The sequence below is a fragment of the Aotus nancymaae genome, unplaced genomic scaffold (genome assembly GCF_030222135.1).
Source record: "Aotus nancymaae isolate 86718 unplaced genomic scaffold, 86718_ANA_hifiasm-v0.15.2.pri h1tg000029l, whole genome shotgun sequence".
NCBI classification, from domain to species: Eukaryota; Metazoa; Chordata; class Mammalia; order Primates; family Aotidae; genus Aotus; species Aotus nancymaae.
This window is the reverse complement of record NW_026988442.1, coordinates 13386375-13411378: the sequence shown is the minus strand read 5'-3', so window position 1 is coordinate 13411378 and position 25004 is coordinate 13386375. Positions and strand designations below refer to the sequence as shown.

At 39.8% G+C, this 25004-nt stretch overlaps 1 protein-coding gene across 3 annotated transcripts in view; it reads right to left on the bottom strand.

Annotated features, from left to right (window-relative positions):
- The window catches only part of CBFA2T2 (CBFA2/RUNX1 partner transcriptional co-repressor 2), a 150229-nt gene that overhangs the window by 65682 nt on the left and 59543 nt on the right, over nucleotides 1–25004 (bottom strand). Inside the window, exon 1 of one of the 3 annotated variants that reach the window (XM_012455183.3) lies at nucleotides 21712–22363. The exons of the other annotated variants lie outside the window; for them this stretch is intronic. The gene's annotated coding sequence lies outside the window, so the exon portion shown is untranslated. Of the gene's footprint in view, nucleotides 1–21711; nucleotides 22364–25004 lie in introns of those variants that run through there. 3 annotated transcript variants of the gene reach the window in all.

Sequence of the window (25004 nt, the reverse complement as noted above, 5' to 3'; positions counted from 1 at the left end):
CAATATGATCTAGCTATAGTGACCTCATTTTCAAAACCAAAATTTTGACAGGTAGTTTGGGTTGAGGGAACAATGGGACCAGGTATTTAAAATACCCTGCAAGTGTGACAGAAAAAAAAACAAGGTTTGAGGTCAGAAGCCCTAGACCCCAGTCCTCCATCTGAGCAGCACAAGCAGAAACATGCTCTCAAATTAGACCAAATGCCCTGGGCTATAATCCCAGCAACTTGGTAGTATGATTAAAGGCATCTCAGTTACCCTGTCAAAATCCCACTGGAAGTTTAAAGGATATCATGTTTTAGTATATAGTAAACATTTAAACAAACCCACCAAAACAGTGGCTCAATCTCTATAAAATAAGCAATTAAGTCTGCCTCTCTCTCCAACCTGTTCTGTCATCAGGAAATGATGCTAGTAACCCTGTTCTAAACTGCACACCATTTTACAAAATATTTTATTATAATCGTCATCACCACCATCATCATCTATATTATTGTTTTATTACTTCTATTACTTCTACTAAGAAGCCAGCTAAAGAAGCTGATTAGAATTTATAGTGGCTCACACCTATAATCCCAGCACTTTTTTGAGACCAGCCTGCCCAACATAGCAAAACCCTGTCTCTACTAAAAATACAAAAAAATTAGCTGGGCATGGTGGTAGGTGCCTGTAATCCCAGCTACTTGGGAAACTGAGGCAGGAGAACTGCTTGAACCCAGGAGAACCCAGGAGATGGAGGTTTGCAGTGAGCCAAGATCATGCCACTGTACTCCAGCCATGTAAAGGGAAAAAAGCCCCTAAACATCACATATTATATTAAAATTACTGGTTCATAAAAAACATTTCATCTCCCCAAGTAAGGTTAACAACTAGTTGAAGAACTTTAAACTAGAAAGCCATATACTCAGTCTACCCAGATAAAGAAAATGAAACCCAGACAAGGTTATGGCTTGGGACTTGGCCTTTGACCCTAGGGGAAAGGTCAATTATTATGTACCTACAACTTTCTAGTAATGACTAAACTAAAACAACTAATTTTTCAAATTAATACAATAGTGTTCTTGTATAAAGGATAGTTAGACGGTAACACAATCTAATGAAAACAATGGTCTGTAATATTAATGAAAATAATGCATATTCTGGGTCTACTTCTCCACTGAAATGACGACAGATAAATGCACAGAAAACACAGAATAGCAACACAGAAAAGGCCTTGATATGATGCAAAAGAGCCAGATATAATGGATATTCACGAAAATAAAATGAAAAGAGTATGCATATGTATAAGCAAAAACTAGAAGGTAGTATGGGGAAAGTAAGACATTGGCCTTAATAAAAAGTAATGCTGTCTTTCCTGCTTTTTGTTTTTTTAAAGACAGTCTTGCTCTGTCATCTACACTGGAGTACAGTGGTGCAATCTTGGTTCACTGCAATATCTGCCTCCTGGATTCAAGCGATTCTCCTGTCTTAGCCTCCCAAGTAACTGGTATTACAGGCGTGCAATACCATGCCTGGCTAATGTTTGTATTTTTAGTAGAGACAGGGTTTTGCAATGTTGGCTAGGCTGGTCTCGAACTCCTGACCTCAAGTGATCTGCCTGCCTTGCCTTCCACAGTGCTGGTATTACAGGCATTAGCCACCCTGCCCAGTCTGTGCTGTCACTCCTAATGCAAGAAGTTACCGTGCTGATTCATTTTCTCAGCATCATCGAAAGGCTAACATGACCCAAGCACTGTACTAAGTGTTTGGGATACAAACATGAAGCTGATATTCCAACCTGCAAGGAGTTCATGATGTAGCTGGTTGACAAGAGTTCAAGGAGGGTATACCTCAAGCAGACTCGGACAAAAAAGGGAAAATTTAGCTGAATCATCTCAGATTCTGTTTGGGGTCATGTCCACCACTGAAAATCAGCTGAAAACTAAGATTTCTTTCCACTAATGAAGAGTATATCCACATAAACTTATGTTTCTGCCATCAGTGCCCACATACAGGTCCTAACCTACCCCCAGAGACTTCAGTCAACCCATCTTCCTATTAAAACACACTCTTAGTTCACTGACTTGCAAATTCTAGGGCTAACTTTTCATTCTGGGTTTGAGAATAGGGAACAGATGGCCTACACAGCACACAATCTCACAAGAACTAATTTTTACCAATCAAATGTGGTTAAAATCCAGATTTATACCTACAGATTAGTGAGCAACAGAAACCCTTATAATGACATGACAATTATTCAGTGTGACAGCTGTTGATACCACTACCAAATGTGAGTTTTAAAACATAGGCTAACACCTCTGGTTTCCCAGGATTCAAACAAAATAAAACAACCAAGACGACCAAAAAAAAAAGGAAAAAGAAAAAAAAAACCCTTGAGTTACAGTAAAAATCACAGGTATCAAACAAGTTGTTGCAAAGAATATTTTAAAAGATGAGTAATCTTTAGAAATTAGGTAACAAAGAAAATGACAGACATGCACGATGGCTCACGCCGGTAATCCTAGCACTTTGGGAGGCTGAGGTGGGCGAATCACAAGGTTAGGAGCTTGAGACCAGTCTGAGCAACATGGTGAAACCCCGTCTCTACTAAAAATACAAAAATTAGCCAGGCATGGTGGTGCACACCTGTAAACCCCACTACTCAGGAGGCTGAGGCAGGAGAATCGCTTGAACCCTGGAGGCAGAGTTTGCAGTGAACTGAAATCTCAATGAACTGAGATCGTGCCACTGTACTGCAGCCCGGGCAACAGAGCAAGACTCTTATCTCCCCACTGCTCCCGAAAAAAAAAGAAAGAAAATGACAGACTTAGATACTCATTCCAATATTCATGCTCTTTGCTATGGCTTCAGGAAACATTTTCATTAAAAAAACAAAAAACAGCAATGTTATCTTTATACTGCACATACATCCTACCCAAATGGAATCTATCACTTTTTTTTTTTTAAGACAGGGACTGGTTCCATTACCCAGGCTGGAATACAGTGGTGTGATCTTGGCTCACTGCAGCCTCAACCTCTTGGGCTCACGGTGATTCTCCCACTTTGGTCTCCTAGGTAGCTTGGAACTACAGGCGCATACCACCATGCCTGGCTAATTTTTTGTGTATTTTGTAGAGATAGGGTTGTGCCACAATGCCCAGGCTGGTCTCGAACTGCTGGGTCCAAGTGATCTGCCCACCTTGGCCTCCCAAAGTGCTGGGATTACAGGCGTGAGCCACCGTGCCTAGCCTCTATCAAACTTTGATGCTGCTATCAGCTGCTGCATAATGAAGAATATTAAAAAATTTCTGTTCACATCACAAGGCCTGAAATGCATCATTTGTCCATTTTTGTTTCTAAACAGGCCAACCTTGGCCTCTTTAGTTGTAACCCTTTTGAGAGTTGGGGCCATGTTCATCTTGATCACTGCCATATTCCAAGTGCCAAGTCCAGCGGTCAGAACATAGTACATACTGGCTTATTTGTTTATTAAGTAAAACCAACCATTAGATATTTCTTACTGAGTTACATAGAATGCCCACATTTTCATAATAATAGGCTGCCAAAGTTAAAATATAATTAGGACTTAAAATTTAAAAATTTATATGCCTAAAATGTGTAAGATAAGGAGTTCGAGACCAGCCTCATCAACATGGTGAAACCCCATCTCTACTAAAAACACAAAAATTAGTTGGTTGTGGTGGCACACGCCTGTAATTCCAACTACTCGTGAGGCTAAGGCAGGAGAATCACTTGAACTCGGGAGGCGGAGGTTGCAGTGAGATTGTGCCACTGCATTTCAGCCTGGGCGACAGAGCAAGACTCCATCTAAAGGGGAAAAAAAAAACCCAGAATAGAAGAATATCCCTATGACCTGGTGGGTAAGCAAAAAAGCACAAACCATAACCTTTTTAAGACTGCTAAGTTAGAGCTTTATGAAAATTAAAGTTTTTGCTCATCAAAAGACACCATTAAGGAAATGAACATGCTGGGTGCAGTGGCTTATTCCCAATGCTTTGGGAGGTTGACATGGGAGGACTGCTTGAGGAGAGGAGTTTCAGACCAGCCTGGGCAATACAGTGAGACCTTGTCTCTTAAAAAAAAAATTTAATTAAAAAAAAAAGTTAACAGACCTGGCATGGTGGTTTATGCCTGTAATCATAGCACTCCAGCCTGGGCGACAGAGGGAGACTCTGTCTCAAAAACTAAACAAAACAACACTCATTGGGTTAACAGTATCTGTGCATGTTTATTATATATTTTAAAAATCATTGCAAAAGGATTCCACCACCCATTCCACTACTTCCCTCTAAGAATAGATCCTACATGTAGATGTTATGGTATCTTCTTAACATGCAGACATCACTCAGGCTATTTCTACACACCAGGTCTTTGTACAATAGCTTATGAAAGAGTCTTTTAAAAGACTTTGTGTAGAGCCAGTTTATGCCATCCTTCAGATTTCCTACAGTATTTCACCCTGAAGGCTGAGCTTGATAACTGGACCAGCACTCTTGCATCCTGACTGACCAGCATTCACTTCTAATCAATAACAGATGTGGGAATGGTGCCAGAGTGGGCCTTATGCCAAAGTAACAGTTTTTCTCCTATTCAAGAGAAAATACCCTTCTTAAGCTCCCAAGTCATCCAAACAGAGAGAATAACATCTGGAAATACACTGCAATGTCATGTGGTTATCCCCTTTGGATGATAGCTGTAGGCACCACAAGCAGAGGGCTATTGTGCTAGCTTTGTGGGACATCGCAGAGTATCCCAACTCCACAACCTTACGACAGGGAGAAAGCACTAAAAGCTCTAAGAGAAAAATAGTAGCGAATGCATACAAGCAGAAGTTTACTTAAGAAAATTTCCTTGATTATGGTTCTTTCTACAAATAAATCAAAATAATTTTCTCATTTCCATATTAAACTTTAGGCCCAAATTCTCTATTTGCTCACAGCTTTGACTGCTCAACTCCTTACCATTTTGGGGGATCTATTTTTAAAAACTTATTAGTTTCCCAAGGAAACTAATACTCAATGTAAATTAATCTAATCATATATAAATTGCCCCAGAAAAAATTTTAGAAGTGGAAAAATTTTAATTAGGTATACAAATAGTAAAGTAGCCAGCTGTAAAGGAAAAAAAGAAATACTATTGATATTTTGATGTTATTTGTGACCAACTGACCATAAAGGAAAACTGATTTAAAAGCCTTTCTTCAGCTGCCCATGAACCCAATATATATGTTCTCAATCCACATTGATAATGAAGCAAGTTTCATATTTACCCAAGATTTGAATAGGACAAAACTTTCTTGCTGGGAAGGATAATAGAAGTCAGGAAAGAGCTATAACAGTAATAGCTACCATTATTCTCCATCTTCATGTATTCATTTAGAAATAACAAAGTATTTATTACATGCAAAGAATGGTGCTAAAATATTTTCTTATTTAAATGACACTAAGACAATGGAAGGTACCTTCCCCACTACAACTTTACTCAACCAGAAGCTAAGGCTCAGTGAAGTCAAAAATTACGTCCCAAGTCATATGTGGCTAAGAAATGGCAGCTCTGCTGAGCTCCAGAGACGATACTATATATAGCAAAATAAATAATGCCAAAAGAATAAATTATTGTAGGACTCAATGAAGTTTGCATATTGTGACCAAGAATTTAATAAGACACACTGATTACAGTTCAAAGGGACTTCACATTCTACTATATTGTTCCTGTCTTTCTTCACAAACATATAAACATAAATACAAAGTCTGTAGCTGAAGCACACCATGGAGAAGTTAGAAAACTGAAACATAGAAGCTGTTATGTAGGAGCCCATTTATGTCCCCAATCGACAATCACAGAGGATTCTGACAAAAAGCCCCACTGTCAAATGAATGGGCTTAAGGAGTGGCAATGGGGTACCTTAAGGAGTAAGAACAAGCCACAATTTCAGAAACGTTAGCTCCACACCAAGATCACCCTTCTCTTCTTGGTATACCTCCTCACAATCACCAATCCAGAAAGTTTATTCCATTGCTATTTCAAAAAATCCAGTTATATTAGAAAATCGGATAAATACTTAGTATAGGCACAAGTATAAAATGGTCAACAGCCGTTCATGCTTACTGAAATGATTATGACACTCTAAAACATAACCAGGTACTCTGTGTTTTCCAAATAGACTGAAAGATAGAGGCAGAACAAAATCAGCTAGAAAAACAATGTTTTGGGTAAACATTTCAGTGACACAATTAGCACCCACTCAAGTCATCTATTATGGAGTACTCCAACTTTTTTTGGCATTAGATTAAAATTGGGATAGGGAAGATGGACTAAACATGGCAAAGTAAACAGAGAAAAGTAGAAGCTATAAGATCTCACAGCCACTCCACCTAGTACAGAATAAAACTCCCAGAGATGGAGCACACTTATACGCTTGGAACGGTTTAACTCATATTCTTCCAAACTCTGTGATTCTTCACAAGTGTGAGCAGAAATACGGATGTGCTGTAGCAAAAATCTACAGCTGCAGCCTGCAGATGTCAAGCTGTTAGCTCTGTGATCAGCAGCCATGATGTCTGCCTTGCCGGCGCCCTCCTGGTGGCTGCCTCAGTCAGCACTCTGGGCTGTGCCCAGAAAATTGGGGGAGGTTCTTCCTGTTGGACAGCACCCTTTGCAATCAGGAGATGAAAAAAAAAACCTTCTTATCTGGTAACTGAAATGCTGATATGATGGTGATGTCTCAGTTTTCTCCTCTATAAAAATAAAAATACTACCAGCTGGCTTCTATTTCCTATCCCTGAGGGGCTGTTATTTGGATAAAAAGCTTTGAAAATTAAAGGCACTATGCAAGTATCAGGTTATAGTATAGTGGAGACTGAATCCAAACAACATAAATGGAAGGTAGATAGGCACTTTGGCAGGGCAAGTAACCATGTCTGCCATCAGAGCAAACTCCTAAGTTCCAATACCTACTTTTATATTAAGAAGAGACCTCTGCTAGACATTAAGCAGGCAGAAAGCCTATAAAACAGGCTGTGCTCTCCACCTGCAATGCCCTGCTTTCCCTGTCTCTGGCATTTAGAAACTCCTAGTTTAAGGTCTAACTCCAACTCCTCCCTGATACTCCTCAAGTACACCTTGACAGAATTAAATCCTCCCACATTTGGACTCTTCAGGCTCCTACACCTCTGTGATGTCATTTGTCATATTGTGCCACAGGTGATTTGTTTCTGTGTCTATCTCTGTATGAATTCCTTGAGCTCTTAACTCATAACTATAGCTCCCAGTATAACACCTGGTAATTTAGTGAGATTTAGGGCCAGACACGGTGGCTCATGCCTGTAATCTCAGCACTTTGGGAGGCTGAGGCAGGTGGATCACCTGAGGTTGGGAGTTCGAGACCAGCCTGACCAACATGGAGAAACCACCGTCTCTACTAAAAATACAAAAAATTAGCTGGGCGTGGTGGTGCATGCCTGTCATCCCAGCTACTTGAGAGGCTGAGGTAGGAGAATTGCTTGAACCTGGGAGGCAGAGGTTGTGGTGAGCCAAGATCACACCATTGCAATCCAGCCTGAGCAACAAGAGTCAAACTCCGTCTCAAAAGAAAAAAAAAATTTTTTTTTAGTGAGATTTAGGCTTTTAGTGAAAAAGAAAGAAACAAAGAAAAAAAAAACAACCCTGGTAAGACTCTATAACTCTTTCCTAATTCCACTTAACTAACTACAATACAGTATAGAACTTCCCAAACTGTGTGCCAGGGACCAACACCAGAGAGTTGTGAAGAACGATTATGAGTTTACTCAGATACTGATTTCCTCAGACTGGGACAGCCAATTAGAACTTACCACTTTCTATGTATGCTATGATGTGAAAAGAGGTTAGGAAGCGTTAAACAAATGTGAAGATTTAATCTTTTAACATATTAAACTAATTTTAAAAAGGAGGGTAAAGCACTTCACAAATTGTGACATTAATTAAGGCATCAAGAAAAAAACATAAAGACTAGAAATAATTGCTTCACCTACTGCTGACTAGAAAATAAGTGTTTTAGAACATTGGCATCAGGTAAAACAGCATATCCTGAAAGAGAAAAATAACACGGCTACCTCACATAGCAATGAGTCTGTGCAAACACCATATGGTCTGCTAATTTAATCAACAATCCCAAAATTTACTTTTCTATCCTGCAGATAAAATGAAACAAAGTTGCTAAAAATATTTTAGAAATTACTTTGCCACTTCAAATGTCTAATAAAATATATACAGTACCCAAGCTTATTCATCCAGGCTCCCTTTGAAAGCACAAAAACACACTATCAGCCACATTTGTTAAAAGCCCAAAAAACATTGATCAGTTTAATCTTTTCATTTTAAATCTGTATTTTAAGACCAATCATTCTTCACATCACACAACCCAAATTCAAACCCTTTGTCTCTTTCCATTTCACCTACAAGAGACAAAGCTTAGACCTTCCCCATCTCTTGACTAGACTGATCATAATCATCTCAAAACAGTCTTCCTGACTCTAAGATTACCCCCCATGAAATCCTTTTGCCCAGAAGCCTCCATCTCAAAATGCCAATGAAGTCACACTTCCCTGCTTAAAAAGAAAACAACTCTATATAAGAGTTTTAACCTACAGGATAAAGTCTATGCTTCTGTACATAGGCGGAGAAGGCATCTATAACCTAGACATCAGTTACCTCTCCCGTCTTACTTTCCTCCGCTTTTGACCTCATACTTTACTTAGACTTTTCTCTTTCCAGGCTAACTTTCATTCATACACGAACTGACCCAGGTATCATCTCTTTAGGGGACACCTTTCCTGATTCACGATGACAGATGAAAGCCTCTCCTAGGTAGGTGTTTTTTAACCAGATAACAGGAACGAGGTAACCGGTTTGTTTCAGTTGAAAAGAAAGTAGGTTAGTGCAAGCTTGAACAGCAACAGCTTCATTCCACCTCTCAAATTTGTTACCTCTTGATCCTCCACTGGGTTTAAGGACTGTTTTTAATGTCTTTTATTGTATCTACCTCAAAACCTCTGCATACAGATGAATGTGAAAGCAAATTGTTTCTATGGAAGAGTATATTTCTCTGTTATTAAATTAGTCCTCTATTAGAAATGAATGTTTCACATGCATCTTTCCATTGCCTTGCCAGGACCTGTATTTCTTTCAACCTTATTCCATATTCTTTAGACATTCACCTGGTGATCTGCTTATGCTCCAAAAGATGAATGCAACATCACGGGCAGAGTCAGGATTGTGCTCCACAAAAACTATCATCCTCAATCTTCATCATAATATCTAGACAGGGCCCAGCATGGTGACTCTGGCCTGGAATCCCAGCACTTTGGGTGGCCAACGCAGGAGTTTGAGACCAGCCTGGGCAACATGGCAAAACCCCATCTCTACAAAAAAATGAGAAAAAGTAGCCAGGTAGGGTGGCAAACGCCTCTAGTTCCAGCTATTTGGGAGGCTGAGATGGGACAATCACCTGAGCCCATGAAGTCGAGGCTGCAGTAAGCCATGATGGCGCCACTGCACTCCAGCCTGGGTGACAGAGTAAGACCCTGTCTCAAAATAATAACAAGTACTCAAAAAGTGAGAAATAATGTGTCACATACAGTGCTGAATGCTTATATCCATCATCTCTTTGCATTCTTAAAATAATCACCTTTCAGTGAGGACCCTCCTTACCCTCCTCAAACTAACCTGGATCTCCTTAAACCCTTTCTCTTTCTCTTTAGCACTTTCATTTTTTTGTAACTATATTATAAAACATCTTAAATATACATAAACATACATTTTAGGCTACATACATATTACTTATTAATCATCTTTACTGCCTGTCTCTTCTACTAGAATTTAATCTCCACAAGGGGAGAGGCTTTGCTTTACTCACTGATGTAACTCCAGTACCTAGAATAATGATTGGCACACTGTAGGCACCTAAATATTTAAATGAATGGATGAATAACAAGGAGGACAGATTTGCCAATTATTTGAAAACACTCCTCCCCCTCTCAACAGTCAATCCATCAACAAGTTCAGAAAACTCAACTTCCTCTAAAATACACCAAATCATCTATCCTCTACTATCTTCCCTGCCATAAAGCTGGTCCAAACTTGCCATTTTTCACTTCTGGTCTTGCTGTTTCCAACCATGCCCTATAAAATTCTTTCTCCATACCACACAGGAAGAATGATCTTTATAAAATGTAAATCAGATCACATTACTACCCCAACCATTCAATTGTTACCCACCACTCAGAATGAAATCTAAATTCATTGGATTACAAAGCTCTACATGAGTTTCTGTCTCCTGTCTCTCTACCCTCTTCTCTTCATTCACTACATTATACCTACCTTGGCCATTTTTCTATTCTTTGAACATATTGAGTTCATTCCCATCATTGAGCCTTTGCACTGGAATATTCTTATCTCTGATATCTACTAAGCTACTTCATTATTGTTTTTTAGCACACAGCTCAATTTACTTCTTCAGACAGTCCTAAATTAACCACTTAACTTCATACCCATTTTTTTTTTTTGTTAATGGGCTTCTATGGCTCAGTACTTTCTTTTATTTGAATTTAGAAAATTTTTACTTTGAAATAATCTCAATCTTGCAAGAATAATTCAAATAATTCTCTTAATATCATTTGGCTAAATTCACCAATTAATTCATCCATTTGTAAAAATCACTCTTTTTCTCCATCTACCTGTATTTTTATCTAAACCACTTGAGAGTAAGCTGAAAATACTACACTCCTTATGCTTAAATATTTCAGTGTGTAATTGCCAAGAGTTAGGATATTTACTTACATAGGCATAGTACAATTATCAAAACAATTAACATTAATACCCTATCACTACCTAATTTATAGATATTATTCTAAAATTATGAGATGTTTCCTCATATAAACTTTTTTTTTTTTTTTTAAGACAGGGTCTCACTCTGTCACCTAGGCTGGAGTACAGTGGCACAATCTTGGCTCACTGCATCCTCTGCCTCTTGGGTTCAGGCAAATTTCTTTTGTCTTAGCATCTGAGTAGCTGGGATTATAAATGTGCACCACCATGCCCTGCTAATTTTTATATTTTTAGTAGAGACAACTTTCGCCATGTTGGCCAGGCTCAAGTGATCCATCCGTCTCAAGCCTCCCAAAGTGCTGGGATTACAGACATGAGCCACTGTGAGCCACCATGACCAGCTCCTCATATAAGCTTTTTTTGTTGTTGCTATTGTTTTTAAGACGGGGTCTCGCTCTGTTGTCCAAGTTAGAGTGCAGTGGCGTGATCGCAGCTCACTGCATCCCTGACCTTCCAGGCTCAAGTGGTCCTTCTACCTCAGCCTCCCAAGTACCTAGGAGCACAGGTGCATGCCACCATGCCCAGCTAATTTTTATATTTTTTGTAGAGACAGGGTTTTGTCATGTTATCCAGGCTGGTCTCCAAAACCTGTGCTCAAGGGATCCACTCACCTTGGCCTCCCAAAGTGTGGAGATTACAGGCATGAGCCACTGTGCCCGGCCTCTTATATAATTTTAACTGAGGGGTTAAAATTTAGCTAAGGGCTTCCTAGGACCAGGGAATACTACTCAGTCATAAGAAGGAACAAACTACTGATCAACACAACAACATGGATGAATCTCAAACGTGTTATGCTAAGTGAAAGGAGCCAGACACAAAAGACTACATACTGTATGAGTCCACAGGAAAATAACTGAAAAAGGAACAAAAAACAACTTCAAATCTCCAAAACAACAGAAATCACCACTCCTGGCCAGGCACTGTGGCTCACATCTGTAATCCCAGCACTTTGGGAGGCTGAGGTGGGCAGATCACCTGAGGTCAGGAGTTTGAGACCAGCCTGGCCAACATGGCAAAACCCCGTCTCTACTAAAAACGCAAAAATTAGCCAGGTGTGGTGGTGGGTGCCTGTAGTCCCAGCTACTCTGGAGGCTGAAGCGGGAGAATCACTTGAATCTGGGAGGCGCAGTTTGCAGTAAGCAGAGATTATGCCACTGCACTCCAGCCTGGGCCACAAAGTAAGACTCCAACTCAAAAACAAAGAAAAGAATATGATGTTTGTTGCAGGCTTGTAAAAACAAACAAACAACAACAACAAAAAACACAAAAGAAAAGAAATCACCACTCCCAAGTGCTGCTGGAAAATAACTGTCAACCTTTATACTCTAACCTCATTTAACTATCATTCAAGTAAAGGTGAAATAAAGATATCTTCAGATCAACAAAAAATGTACTACTTACAGATTCTCCAAGAATTATTAACAGATACATTTGGTAGAAAGGAAAATTAACCTAGAAGGAAAAATTGTGATAAATATACAATGTGAACAGATAAATATATTGGTAAACCTAAATTAATATCAACTTTAAAAATAATAGCAATTATTATTTTGGCTTGGAGTGTAACACATAAAATGGAAACAAAATCTTCGACAGTAGTAATATGTTGAAAAAGGAAGTAGCTGAATTTGAAGTATTCTAAGACCTCTGTACTTAAAGAAAAAGATGGATATATGAATTGACATTTTAGACTTTATGTCAAGTACATATTAAAAATTTAAAAGTTATCATCAAAATAAGAAAAATGAAACACCTGTCTTTAAACTTACCCACTATTTTCACTTATCCAATTAAGAGTATATATTCTTTTGTGCATACAAAATGTGAGAAAACAGAATATAGTAGTGCATTAAAATGAAACAAACCAAAAAAGTCAAAGGGCCTTAAACATTTTTACTGAAGTGTTTGAAACTGACTCCAAAAAAACAACAAAATTCCCAAGACAAATCACCAATTCTCTGTCCCTCCTCCAGACCCACTTTAAAAGATTTGTTGTTAGGCTAAATGGTTCCCTTGGATGGAAAGGCAGGGAAACACTTTAATTCATTCTCCAAGATAAAGATGGAAATGAACATGTCTAGGTCAATCACAAACCAAGTCTGTTGTCTTCCCCTACCTTAAACATCAACAACAAACAGCCAGTACTAGGGAAAGACAAGTGAGGAGCCTAGGGCCCAGACAAAGCACATGTGGCTATTTGCCATGCTTCTGTACTTAGGGAGACAGAAGTACGATTTGCTTATGAAAACCTAAGTTCACATTCACGGGCAAGAAAATTTACTGCCACTTTCACTGTGGCATCAGCCCTAGGAATGATAGAGGACAACTCAGTAAAATTAAAAGAGATGAAAACAAAATGAGTCTCACATTAGACCACAAACTCCTTTTACTATTCAACTATGTTTCCCAGTGTGTACAATAACAGAATGAAAGAATCAGTAAGTCCAGTGAAGAAAACCCCCACTCTTCCTAAGTACCAAAAAGAAGGCCAACAGCATATGTACTCACCTCAAGACAATAATATCTATAGCAATTCTGATCAACAGTCCCAACTTGTACTAGCTCCAAACTTCAAATCAAAGTACACTTTATTTGGAGTCAAAGAAGGCTGTTGCAAATCTCAACTCTTCACCTTTACTGACTTCTCTACCTTTCCATTTCTCCACTGCTTAAAATGAAGGAGCAGATTACAAACCTCTGAAAAAAACTTGTCAAATACTACAAATCCTAACCTATTCTAAATATAATCACATTGCTCTACCTGGAGGCTTGCCTTCATAGGAGCTGTAAGGTAAAATGCTGGCTGCCAGAGGCTTTTTAAATCTAGTACCTTTTTTTGTTTGTTTTTGAGATGGAGTCTCCCTCTTGTTGCCCAGGCTGCAGTGCAGTGGCACAATCTCAGCTCACTGTAACCTCTACCTCCTGGATTCAAGCGATTCTCCTGCCTCAGCCTTCCCAGTAGCTGAGACTACAGATGTGCACCACCACATCTGGCTAAATTTTTTGTATTTTTAGTGGCTCATACCTAGAGGCATGGCTTCACCATTTTGGCCAGGCTAGTCTTGAACTAGTGGCTCATGCCTAGAGGCACGGTTTCACCATTTTGGCCAGGCTACTTTCGAACTCCTGACCTCAGGTGATCCACCTGCTGTGGCTGGGATTACAGGTGTGAGCCACTGTGCCCGGCCGTTTGTTTGTTTTTGAGATGAGATTTGGCCATGTTGCCCAGGCTTGTCTTGAATGACTGGGCTCAAGTAATTCTCTTGCCTCACCCTTCTGAGTACCTCAGCTGACAGGCACACACCACAGGGCCAGGCTCTAGTACCTTCTTAAACTACAAAAGAAATAGAACATAAAGAAAGAAAAAAGAAAAGAAAGAAGAAAGCCAAAAAAAGACATTTATTTATTCCAACAGAAATGGCCCTATATTTCAGAGTCATGAGAAAAGCTCTATGCAGCTAAGTTTAAAACATTGAAATTGTTACTTTAAATGTCCTAAATATCAAATAATTTAATTTAAAATGCTGTAAACTCAAGATTTTACTTTAAAACTGGGTTATACTGCTGAACTGTCAGCAGGCAAACATCAATGACCTCCCTCTTGACTTCCTGGGCTATTGACTTGTGAAGGCTATCAGAATACCCTTCACTGATGGGGTAGTGACTTTGTTACGGTCACAACACGAGTCATCCAAGTCAGTAACAACTTTGGATTGTCCTTAAACTTCTATCTAGGGTTTTAAGACAGTAATATCTATAGCAATACCAATCAACATTCCAAACTTGTACTAGCTCCAAACTTCCAATCAAAGTACACTTCATTTGGAGTCAGAGAAGGCTGTTGCAAATCTCAACTCTTCCCCTTTACTTACTTCTCTACCTTTCCATTTCTCCACTGCTTAAAACGAAGAAGCATTTATTACCTGTGAATAACCAAAATGGAACACTTAAATTTGTTTACTGATGAAGGAAGAAAGAAGTCTAAAACATCGATCTTCTCATTGTGGTAGTTATTCTAATGACTAAACTAGAACAACTATTTGTGTAAATACAGAGGACAAGCAACAAAATCATGCAAAATTAAAGCATTTAATAATGACTGCATATTGTTTTCTCCCAAAAAACATATTATCCTTTTAAACTAGGTCCCTTTCCTAACATACTGCCCACTGGGTTAAATTTAATAAACCAAAAAGCAAGTGATGAAAATTTGTGTGCCCTACCCCCACCCTAGGGGCCTACTGAGACACAATTTGCTTGAATATTATGGGTGTGGCATGAAATATTAAAGCAGTGACTAAAATTTTCCATAAAATCCCATCCAAAGTCTAAAAGCTTTACTACTCAGAAACAGATTCATTTCCAGACATTTAAAAGATTTACTATTTGACTTTTGACACTCTGGTGTTTCTACATTTAGTATTTAGGGAGGAGGTGATGGGGGTGGGGAAAAGGGTGTAATTAGTTTTGCTTGTAAAACGTTCATCACAGTTGTAGCGCCAACTGAGCTATACAGCCTATTGGAGGTCTAATAGATTTCAGGGTATTATAGTTTGAGTAATAGAGGTTGGGGTTGTGGTGGAAATCAATAAATGGCTACTACTTCTTTGCATAGACCCATATGGAAGTAATCAAGCGCAAGGGTGGCAGCTGGGGCCAATAACAGTCACCTGCAGTTGAGGGACATGGGGGTTTCAGATGGGTTTTTAATGCTAATTTCCTACAGAAACAATGAGCTAGAAAGAGCAGAGTAACAGACGAGGCCGGATGAAGAGAGACCAGCCAGAACAATGGCTGCACCTGGTGCTGGGAGCAGAGGGACAGAGCCGGCACGCGCCCGCCAACAGCAGAGGACACATCTGTCACCCTCAAAGCAGCCCATCCCCCAGCTCTTCCAGCAGGGTAAGTGATGCAAGGTCCCTAAACGTTAACAGCTTGCCACACGGCAACAGGTTTGAGTTTTTAAGGCTGCTGTATTCTCTACACGCACCCTTCTCCCATGACTAAGAATTAGTTAAGGAAGTGGGTTCTCTGTCAGTCTCAAGTGAGACAGTAAAAATATCCAAGACACCCATTTTAAGTTAAGTCTTTTAGTTATTGTGATTCCAATGTCTTAGGGGGACTAGGAAAAATCACATGGAAAGAGAAATCTTCATGCTAGCTTCTAATTAAATCCATAGAACTCATTTTTATTCCCATTTTACAGTTGAGAAAATGGAAGGTTAGAGTTGAAGGTTAAATTAGCTACGGTTACACAGCCTAATGTCAAAGCCCACACACAATCTTTCACCATCTTCTCTCCATCTATCCTAACTACCACAATCAATTGAAAATACAGTAGTCCCCACCTTGTCTGCAGGGGATGTGTTCTAAGACCCCCAATAGATGCCTGAAACCCTAGACAGTACCAAACCCTATATATACTATGTTTTTTCCTATACATACATTCCTATGATAAAGTTTAATTTACAAATTAGGCACAGTAAGAGATTAACAGCAATTTTAAAAATTATAACAATATACTGCAATAAAAGTTATGTGAATGTGGTCTCTTTCTCTCAGAATGTCTTACTGCATTGTACCACAGGTAACTGAAACCCTGGATGGTGAAACTTCGACTAAGGGGAGACTACTGTACATACTCAATTTGCTGCAGAGCTCCAGCTATGAGAGACAACTGTAGATAATATGTATACACATACACAGAATTGTATCCCACCTTGCCAGGCATCTCTAACAAGCTGCTGAGGATTGAATGATAACAGGATTTCCACTAGCTGTTGCTTTAAACAAAACACAAAGCGTTGCTTTTGCAGGTTTTGGCATGCTTTAGGAAAATTAAATCCATATGCATTTTAAATTTCCCAGAATCAGTCTGTGTCATCATATAGTTCTCAAAAGTCTGTTTGGAAAGTCCAACAGCCAGTGAAAATACAACCACCAGTTATAAGAGGTTGTTTTTCTGCAAGATATAACCATCACTTATTCCTTTATTCGCTGACTTAAACTTGGAGGGAAAATTGAACAATCCAGAGTCCATCAAGGTAGAAATCTTTTAAATCACAGCTTCCTGGTATATAAACCACACATATAAAAGAGAAGATGGCTATGTATGCATAAAGATAAGTATCTCATAAGTAAACAACTGATCTTGGATTTGGAAAGACAGCAACAGCTAGACATACTTCAAAACATGGTAGAAATGAATACTATGTAACTATGCATTTAATAAATAATTTAAGGCACTGAGCTCCAGAAGAAAGGGAACTTTTCCATCCTGCCACTATGCTCCTTCCACACATAAGAAGTCCAAATCCTTCCCGTCCTTTTTAAAATCTGACCAAATGCTACCTCCTTTAGGAAAGTTCTCTGATTCCCTCAGTTGGTACTAATTTTCAAGACTCACTACGTTTTGCACTTTTTTCTTTTTTTTGAAAGAGTCTCACTCTTTCACCCAAGCTGGAGTGCAATGGCACGATCTTGGCTCACCGCAACCTCCAATTCCCAGGTTCAAGTGATTCTCTTGCCTCGGCCCCCAAGGTAGCTGGGATTACAGGTGCATGTCACCACAGCCGGCTAATTTTTGTATTTTTTAGTAGAGACTAGGTTTCAACATGTTGGCCAGGTTGGTCTCTAACTCCTGACTTGATCCTTCCGCCTTGGCCTCCCAAAGTGTTGGGATTACAGCTATGAGCCACTGCGCCCAGCCACTTTTTGTACATTTTATCTCCTCTATGAGATACCATCTTTTTAAAAAATCCCTTACCATATTATCACATATAACAGGCAAATGTTAAGAATGTTTCAAAGAAACATTCTTAAAATGAGTGTCCTGGGCCGGGCGCAGTGGCTTACACCCGTAGTTCCAGCACTTTGAGAGGCCGAGGCGGGTGGATAGCAAGGTCAGGAGATCGAAACCACTTTGGCCAACATAGTGAAACCCCGTCTCTACTAAAAATACAAAAAAAAAAAAAAAAGCTGGGCGTGGTGGCGTATGCTTCAGGTTTCATTCAGCTACTCGGGAGGCTGAGGTAGGAGAATCACTTAAACCTGGGAGGTGGAAGTTGCAGTGAGCTGAGATTGTGCCACTGCACTCCAGCCTGGTGACAGAGGGAGACTCTGTCCCCCACCCTCCACCCCCTGCCAAAAAAAAAAAAAAAAAAAGGTGCCCTAGAAACTCAACAAAATTCTAGTCTAAGCTCAGCCAGTAACCAGGGTATTGAACTCTGGGCCAGGGAGACTATTTTCCATTCCATTATCCTTCCTCAACTTTCCTTATCTATAAAATACTGTGTTTGACTAGGTTATTCTAAGGATCATTTCCAATCCTAATACTGTCCATAAGTCATCTCTGGGGACTTATGAGTACTTCTAACATTGAGTACCCTTAAAACAACCATTAATGAACCAACCTTTCAGATCTACTTGAATTTTTCCAGTTGTGTATTGAATAGATTTCTTCACTCGGAAGTCTTTTTTGATGTTCCAGCAAAGCCACTTAAACGTCATTATCCCCATCTCCAGTTGATTGGCATTATTGCATTATGTGCCTCCAGTCCAACAAGGACCCTCACTATGAAAATATCCTTGGGTCACTACTGGAAGCCAATTTAGGAGAATTTCCTCATTTCATAGCAGTAAGCTTCTCAGGATGCTTTCATGATCTTCAGAAAGAACCATTATTTTCTCCAGTATTCAACTCAAAAATATCTTGGTTATAACCTGTGTAGCAAGCAGTACTCTCCTGAACTGTCTGGTCCTGGCAGGACTTTTAATCACCCAACTTTATTTACAGTGAGTGAATCTTCACATATTAAAATGCATATTATTTCTTATTTGTTTCTTGAAACTCTAGCACCAGAAATATTCCTGGCATGGACACACAGTCATATGAAATCCCCTTTAGGCCCTCTGTAGTAGAGCCGACCCTACAATACACTAGCATTAAGTCCTTTTCTTCCCACTCAGGTCTCCTGGGCTACAATGGAAAGTGCTTTCTCACTGAAGGAGTCTCATGTGAATTCAGTATAAACACTATGTCCTCTCAAGTATACAGAAAAGTCCCAAAGATGCTTGCTGAACAATGCACCTACCAAAAGAGATGCCCCCAAATTTTTATGAAATCATTTTAGTCAATTTGGTATAAAAGAAAACTTGGGAAAAGTTCCATTTTAAAAGTCTCCTCTGGCCGGGTGAAGTGACTCACACCTGTAATCCTAGCACTTTGGGAGGCCAAGGTGGGTAGATCACCTAAGGTCAAGAGTTCAAGACCAGCCTGGCCATCATGATGAAACCCTATCTTAAAAAAAAAAAAAAGTATCCTCCAAGTCGGGTGTGGTGGCTCACGCCTATAATCCCATCACTTGGGAGGTTGAGGAGCCTAGGAGTTTGAAACAAGCCTGCTTGAGCCCAGGAGTTTGAAACAAGCCTGAGAAACATGGCAAAACCCCAGCTGTATAAAAAAATACCAAAATTAGCTGGGCGTGATGGTGCATGCTGTGGTCCCAGCTACTCAGGAGGCTGAGGTGGGAGGATCACCGGATCTTGAAAGGGTCAAAGCTGCAGTGAGCCATGATCATGCTTCTGCATGCCAGCATGAGCAACAGAGTGAGACACTGTCTCCAGAAAAAAAAAGAAAAGAGGCCGGGCGTGGTGGCTCACGCCTGTAATCCCAGCACTTTGGGAGGCCGAAGCGGGTGGATCACGAGGTCAAGAGATCGAGACCATCCTGGTCAACATGGTAAAACCCCGTCTCTACTAAAAATACAAAAAATTAGCTGGGCATGGTGGCGCGTGCCTGTAATCCCAGCTGCTCAGGAGGCTGAGGCAGGAGAATTGCCTGAACCCAGGAGGCGGAGGTTGCGGTGAGCCGAGATAGCGCCATTGTACTCCACCCTGGGTAACAAGCGTGAAACTCCGTCTCAAAAAAAAAAAAAAAAAAAAAAAGAAAGAGGAAAAGAGGGCCAGGCACAGTGATTCACGCCTGTAATCCCAGCACTTTGGGAGGCTGAGGTGGGTGGATCACGAGGTCAGGAGTTCAAGACCAGCCTGACCAACATGGTGAAACCCTGTTTCTACTAAAAATACAAAAACTTAGCCAGACGTGGTGGCACGCGCCTGTAACCCCAGCTCCTCAGGAGGCTGAGCCAGAATAATCGCTTGAACTCGGGAGGCGGAGGTTGCAGTGAGCTGAGTTCACACCACTGCACTCCAGCCTGGGCAACAGAGCAAGACTCTGTCTCAAAAAAAAAAAAAAAAAAAAGTAAAAGAAAAAGAAAAAAGTCCCCTCCACCTCAAGAAATCTAAATATAAAACTGAAGGTAGAAATTGAATACTACTATACTGCCCACTTAATTACCCAATTAACATAAATAAAGGCTGAAGAACTTTAAGGAATAAAAATATTTTTTAAAGTTCCTATTTCAGAAATGGTAAAATTTTTGCATGACTTGTAATATAGGGGGGAAAAACACAGAATTTTCCAGCAGGGGGTCATGGGGTGGGGGGAACAATTTAAACAGTGTTGTCACAAAGCAGTACAATTCAATACCTCACTCCTGCTTGTTGACTTTTTCAAAATTCTTCTGTTCTGGTATAGTTTGGTGAAGATAACACAGAACATTTAGAATAGATGCAGACAATCTGGGAGAAGAGTACAGCAAGAGGAAGGGTGCCTTGAAAACTAGAACCACAGACCAGACCCATTCTTGACCAAGAGTTGAAGTTAAAAATGCAAGGGGATTAGGAACCCATCACAGCAAAAAGAGTGAACATCTAGAACTCTTGAAACTAACTTGTATGCTATGTGCCAGACAAATTTCCCCAATAACAACATGAATCAGGAATTAGATAAAATAGAGATTCAAAGAGAATAGTGGCTTGCTTGAGATGAAGAATGAGTGAATAATGGTTATACAGTTTGTGTAACTCCCAACCTTACGTTCTTGCCATAGAACATGAAAAGGAGGCCTGGATTCAGAGGCAAAACATGAGTATGATGTATGGAAAAGGCAAAAAGTGGCTAGGCACAGTGGCTCATGCCTTTAATTCCAACACTTTGGGAGGCTGAGGCAGAAGGATCACCTGAGTCTAGGAGTTTGAGAGACTAGTCTCGGCAACACAGTGAGACCCATCTCTAAAATATATAAATATTAAAGAAATAACAAAAATCTAAAATAGGCATCACAAACTAACATGGACTACAGAACACAGTACATAGTGATATGCACATGAACTTACTAAATCACAAGATTACCCCAAACTCACAAATCAAGTCAGATTTGTTCATGTTATTTATTTTATACGTAGGAAGTAAACAGAAGAAAACAGCATAGGAGCAAAACATAAATTACAAAGAGATATATCTAAAATGAAGAGATGCTGTTAGTTTTGCTTCAATCTCTTTTAGTTGTAATTTGCCTGCATATAGTGAAATGAAATCTGACAATAGAGTGTTTTATGAGCCATCTTTTTAACACGGCCTATTTGTATTATGCATACTAAAGGGAAAAAAAATTCCCTCTAAACAACACAGAACAATCCAACATGGAAAGCCTTACAGAAATATTTGTGGGACTACTTTTCTAGCTGTAGAATTCATAGATTACATCTGATTATTAGCTAAATCTTTTTCAAAAAAGCATGACATTCAAATATAAAGGTGGTAACAGAAAAATGAGATAGAAACACAAATAAAATGAAGTATTAAAATAAAACTGAGAAAGGCTGAACTTGTATCAAATATCAAGAAACATTCATATCATCGTAATTTGAAAGAAGTAAAAAGCTTTGAAAGGCAGAGAATTGTGCACTTTAACCCCCAAAACTAAATTAAAATGTACTTACCCCAAATGCCCAGATTATAAACAATCCAGATTCTTAAATATACCAAATTTATTTGAAATAGATATTTAAAAGCTCCCTTTTCTCCTCCTAATCTTCAAAGCTCAATCGGAGACCAGCCTTCCTCCTCCTTTCATTAGCTGGACATGTGTCAGCTCTCTCACATCTGCGATTTCTCACTGACTAGAGCTGCCTGTCCCATTCCAGGGAAACACAGATGGATCCCAGATGGGAAGGTCCTGCCAAACAGACCAGCTCTTCACCTTGCCAGAATCCCCAGATACAGTCAGTCTCTCTCTGTCTCTCTCTTTTTCTTCCTCCCTCTTGCTTCCTCTCTCTTCACTACCCTTCCAACCCTCCCTGTTACCAGGGCTCTTTGCCAGCTGATGTCACTAAGTACACACCTCCCAGTGGCTCCTGGCCAATCTGACATTAACTTGTTAAATACGCGTAATTTGTTTATGGCTGACAATAACAGCAAGGATATTGTGCAAAACCTATCTGTGCAAGTCCCTAGTGGAACAACATGTAGAGACACACACAGACACACAGACTCACATTTTTGGGAACATTCAAATGTTTAGCAATTACCATTTAAAGTCCTATATACTGTTTGATTTCTGCTATTGTTTAATAGCTTCTGCTTTTTGAGCCAGTTTTTAAATCCTACATACGACAAATTCCTTCTTAAATTATTAAAAATCTGTTTTGAACAGGTAATTGGAAGAAAAATATAAAGTTGCAAATTAATTTGGGGAATATAAACAGAAATGCATGTAAATGATTCACACAAGCTGCCTCTCAGACCCAGACTTGGTAGCACTGCAAAACTGGCACGTGATTAAAATAAGACAATGCAGGCAACATGGTTCTGATACTGTGAAGATTATAAATGGAAGATGGGAACACAATGAAAAATTGTTTTAAAACAGAGCAAATATAAATGTGAGAAATAATATAATGTTTGACATTAAAATAACTGCTTATATAAGTGTCAACGATAAGTAGCCAAAACAAAACATATTTTTAGAACAATAACAGTGAAAATCCAGAGAGATGACAGAAACCCATAAGGTCAGAGTTTAATCCTTTATACCTTAAAGAGCTAGCATATAATAGCTGCTCAGTCAATTTCTGCTAAATGAAAATCGATGGTTGACAACTGATATCATACTATAGTTACAGAAAATGTTCCCACTGGGGCAAACTGGGTGAAGGGTCCAATGGACCACCCTGTACATTTCTCATTATAACTTCCTGTAAATCTATATTTTAAAATAAAAAGTTAAAAGATTGGGGGTGGTGGCAGTCAGGTGCAGTGACTCACACCTGTAATCCTAACACTTTGGGAGGTCAAGGCAGGCAGATCGCTTGAGCTTAGGAGTTTAAGACCAGCCTGGGCAACATAGTGAGACCCCATCATTAAAAAATAAAAGAAAAAGAAAGGCTGGGCACCGTGGCTTATGCCTGTAATCCCAACAATTTGAGAGACCAAGGCAGGCAAATCATGAGGTCAAGAGATCCAGACCATCCTGGCCAAAATGGTGAAACTCTGCCTCTACTAAAAATACAAAAATTAGCTGGGCATGGTGGTGCACACCTGTAATCCTAACTACTCGGGAGGCTGAGGCAGAAGAATCGCTTGAACCTGGAAGGCACAGGTTGCAGCGAGCCGATCACGCCACTGCACTCCAGCCTGGTGACAGAGCGAGACGTCTCAAAACAAAAACAAAAACAAAAAAAAAGCAAAAGCAGAAAAAAGATGGCGGCAAGGGGGTGGTGGTGTCTTGGCTTCTTCCAGGGTTATATTACATGACACATACACTAACTAAAACCTACATGAACACAGATTCGGCATGAAAGATCCTCTTCATATATATATATATATATATATATATATATATATATATAATATCAAACAGATGTGGTTGTAATTCTCTAACCTTCAACCTTCTACCATACTTGGGATATATCTGCAATCTGTGACCAATTTTTCTGTCATGGCAATTTTTGGCAAATAAGAAGGAAGACTATTTCTGTCAAGGGCAACTTAATGGCTAGGTTTTAGGGCTTCAGTTCATACCAGGGATGGTGATAATAATAGTAACAGCAGCAGGTTCAGTGTTTGCCATGTGTACTCACTAAGAGTAAGACTATTCTAATTCCCTGCATTGCCACAAAGGTCTTATATTAAAGGACCTATAAGGTAGGTATTATTATCTCAAAGTTATACCTAAGGAAAGTAATGTTCAAACAAGTTAATGCCACATAGCTAGTGTCAGCATCAGGTTGTTTGGATCCACAGCCAGAGCACTATAACCCACCGTTGATGAGAAAATGAATCCAAAGATATTGCTGGCTGTCTTGGATCACTTGTTTTCAAGGAAGCCAGCTACCATGTCATGAAGACACTTAAGCAGTCCTAAGAGCCTTCCACATGGAAGACCTCTTGCCAACAGCCAATATCAAATTGCCTGCAATGTAAGTAAGCCATCTTGACAGCAGACACCAAGTCACTACCATCCAGCTAAGGCATCTCAGAGTTACGACCCACAGAAACCACAAGAAGATAAATATTTATTGTTATTTTATTTTATTTTTTAGGTGAGAGTCGAGGCTCAAATTTATTGTTACTTTAAAAGAAAAAGATGGCCGGGCGCGGTGGCTCACGCCTATAATTCCAGCACTTTGGGAGGCCAAGGCGGGTGGATCACGAGATCGAGACCATCCTGGTCAATATGGTGAAACCCCGTCTCTATTTAAAAATACAAAAAAATTAGCTGGGCAGGGTGGCGCGTGCCTGTAATCCCAGCTACTCAGGAGGCTGAGGCAAGAGAATTGCCTGAACCCAGGAGGCGGAGGTTGCGGTGAGCCGAGATCGCGCCATTGCACTCCAGCCTGCATAACAAGAGCGAAACTCCGTCTCAAAAAAAAAAAAAAAAGAAAAGAAAAAGATGGGTCTTTCACATCTAGCACCCGGACTATGGATCCTAAATAGCATTTCCCAATAATAGGAAGTAGGGTTCTTCGGGAAAACAGTCGACTCCAGGTACATGGGTAAAAATGTACAAAACTTGTCATAACAGAAAGCAACTAGACTATCAAGCACTTCAGGACTTATGCCCCAAGGACACAGAGAGAGTCAATGTGAAGAGGCTCCCACTAAAAAAGATGGGATAATTTCAGGAGCAATAAAAAATAACTGCAATTGGGATAGGCATGGTGGGTCACACCTGTAATCCCAGCACTTTGTGAGGCTGAGGTGGGCAGATCACCTCAGGTCAGGAGTTCAAGAC